The sequence below is a fragment of the Hyperolius riggenbachi genome, chromosome 7 (genome assembly GCF_040937935.1).
Source record: "Hyperolius riggenbachi isolate aHypRig1 chromosome 7, aHypRig1.pri, whole genome shotgun sequence".
NCBI classification, from domain to species: Eukaryota; Metazoa; Chordata; class Amphibia; order Anura; family Hyperoliidae; genus Hyperolius; species Hyperolius riggenbachi.
In genome coordinates this window covers 149850596-149853893 of record NC_090652.1, presented here as the reverse complement: position 1 = coordinate 149853893, position 3298 = coordinate 149850596, and positions in this window count along the sequence as shown.

Genomic DNA, 3298 nt, shown 5'->3' with positions numbered 1-3298 from the left:
GAGCTTATTAAATTTCCTCCTCTGCCCTCTTTTGTACATCTTTAGCACTAGGCATAAAGGTTAACATCATGTGAAAAGGCTTGATATTCTAGGAAATGGCTGGTTCAGACCATCAAACATACAATTCGCCTGATGAGCAAAGGAGAGTGAGTACAAAGCATCGGTTTATGATTGAGAATAGGTGGCCAAGGTCTTTCAGCCATACTTAAGAACAAAACGTGTTTCACACAGAAGATAAAAAGAATATATCTTTGATTGAAATGATAAGGGTGCATACAGATACAATTACTGAGGGCATCTAAAATTGGACTGCATATTAGCCTTATTCCAGTTCTCAAAACTAAAGGTTTGTTGTCGTTTCTTCCTTTCAATTCTTATTGGTTTTAATTTTTTATTACATGTAAATACAGGACTGTACTTCACCGTGCATTCCTGTAATCAACATATTTGAGTGGGAAGATAAAGGAAAGAGATATAAAATAAGATTTTTTGTTCTCATCTTTCATGCTTCAATCATTTTTTTCACTTCCATTATGCCCTATCTGTCCAGTCTTTAATTTTAGGAGGGGATGGGGCTTTCCATTAAGCTGTAGAGCTTTCCAGAGCAAGGGAATACAGGCCTTTGCAGCATTTAACATGTGATGCGGCAATGAGGATCTAATAGACTTCATACAACCTGGCCCAAAGTGGTAAAGGAGTTGTTATGGAAGCAATTGATGTGATATGTCATATGCTGCTATTTCTTTATGTAAAGCTTGGACTTGCAACCAAACATCTCTGATCTTGATACACAACCTCTGTATGTGAAATATGTTGACTTTCACATCTCCACACCTCCAGCAGGTATCAGGGATGGATGGAGTCAAACATACTGTGGAGAACTTCCAGAGTTTTGTACCAAGAAGAGAGCAATTTATAGTTGGATTCTTGTGTAACTTCCGATATGTTGACAGGAACAGATATTGGGACAAGTGAAATAAAGTTTATTGGATTTACAGAACGTGTGCAATAATTATTTAAACAGGCACCACAAAAAAGAAATAAAAATCAATATTTAATAGATCCTCATTTTGCAGAAAATTACCTCCTCTAAACGCTTCCTGTAGGTTCCAATGATAGTCTGGATTGTGGTTGAAGGTATTTTGGAACATTCCTCTTTACAAAACATCTCTAGTTCATTCAGGTTTAATGGTGTAAGGAAACGCGGAAAAGCCGCCGCAAGTGCTCAGAGTGAGGAGCTGTTTGCGCGTCTAACATGGCGGCGCAACTCGAAGAAACCGCCGCATGCCGCATGGGCAGAGCGGTGGAGTCCGCGTTGGATGCAGTGGATTGCGCGCATAGCAATACTACTGACATGGTGGTTGGACGCGGGGAAGCCGCCGCTTGTTTGGAGAGCGGGGCGACAGCCCCCACGCCTGAAACAGCGGATACATTGCAAGACATGTCTGATGTGGCTGGGACTGCTAGTCCACACAGGTTCAGAAGGACGCACGCGCGCGCTGAGAGGCAGAGCTTATATGACAGCCAGAGTAGAGTCAGCTGACCAAGCAGGTCAGCTTACATTTTCACCACCTTCCATTGGTCCAGTACTTAGGGGTGGCGCTGGTGAGCACTATAGTATATATACTGGGTGCTGGTCATTCTCTGGCTGTCTGCCGTTGCGATCACTACGTGGTAGCACTCAGACCTTGTCTGTATCTGTGTTCTAGCATAGTTTCCAAAGGTGTTGATGATCAAGGAACTCACACCTTAGCATTAGGAATATTGAACTGTATTATTTGTTATGACCTTCTGCCTGCCTGACTATTCCTCTGAACTCTGATTCTGTACCTTGCTATTTCTGATATCCTGTTGCCAAACTCTGCTCGTTCCTGGACTCTGTATTTGCCTCCTGATTCTGTACCTTGCTATTCTGATACTCCATTGCCAAACCCTGCCTGTTTATTGGATTCTGTATCTGTCTCCTGAATCTGTACCTTATCTGTCTGTGTGTTAACGACCTGGCTTGCCCGACCTCGAGAACTGGCCTTACTGTTAGAGGCAGTTCCCAGACCTGTTAGTGACACCCTCTCTCTGGTGTCACTCACGCTCTGTCCTTCCTACTCTCAGCCTAGCTCCTCCCCCGGGAGAGTCTAGGCCATCAGAAGGAACATACTTCTGTGCAGTACTCAAAGTATACTGTAGCATCTAACACTCACTTGTTATCTCAGGTGTCCAGAGGTTAGTAGATATATCTGATTATCGGTGATACTGCAGATCACCAATAATCAGGTATATTCTGTATTCTCGGTGATACTGCAGTTCACCAGTAATCAGACCCTGTCTGTGTTACACCGATCGTTACAGAACGGCAGACCAAAATACAAATGGACGCACACACTGACCGTCTGGGTGCACTTGCCACTTCGGTGGAAAACATCAACCAAGTGCTGGGTAGTCACAAGACTATGATTGAAGCCTTGTCTGGTTCTTTACAAACCCTCCAGACAGCAGTGGATGAGGTGCGATCCCCTCCTAGCTCTGACATACGTTTGCCTGTACCAGAGAAATTTTCTGGTCACAGATCTGACTTCCGAAATTTTAGAAGTAGAGTGTTATCTTACTTTGAGTTGAGACCCCGATCTTCTGGAACTGTGGCCCAAAGGGTCACATTTATTAAGACTTTGTTATCAGGCGATTCTGAGACGTGGGCGTACAGTTTGCCCACCGGAGACTTAGCTCTCTCATCAGTGGATGATTTTTTTAAAGCTATGGCAGTAATTTACGATGACCCAGACCTTGCGGCGACTTCTGAGCGGAAGCTCAAGCTTTTGCGTCAAGCCAAGGGTCCGGTCGAAGATTACGCAGCCGAATTTAGGAGGTGGTCAGTTTCAGCCAGGTGGGACACCTATGCCCTCTTAGATTGTTTCCTATCAGGGTTGTCAGATGAGGTCTCAGATCTCATGTTAAGTCTGCCTGAACCTAAAACAGTCGATGAGGCCATTTCATCGGCCATTCGAGTCGACCGCAGGCTGCGCTATCAGAAACAGACCCGGGGTAGAAGTCATGTAAGAATGGTGTCCTACGCTGCGCCTCCAGTAACTCCACCTCCTCCCGTCTCGCCTCCATCCGATCCAATGCAAATTGGTCGGTCGAAACTATCCCAAGTGGAGCGAAGACATAGGATGTCTTAATGGCTGTGTCTTTACTGCGCAGAGGGGGGTCATAGAGTACGTAATTGTCGTAATTGTCCTAACAAGTCGGGAAACGATACCGCCTAGGAGTTGTAGGGGGTAACACCCTAGGCGCGCGACTTTTA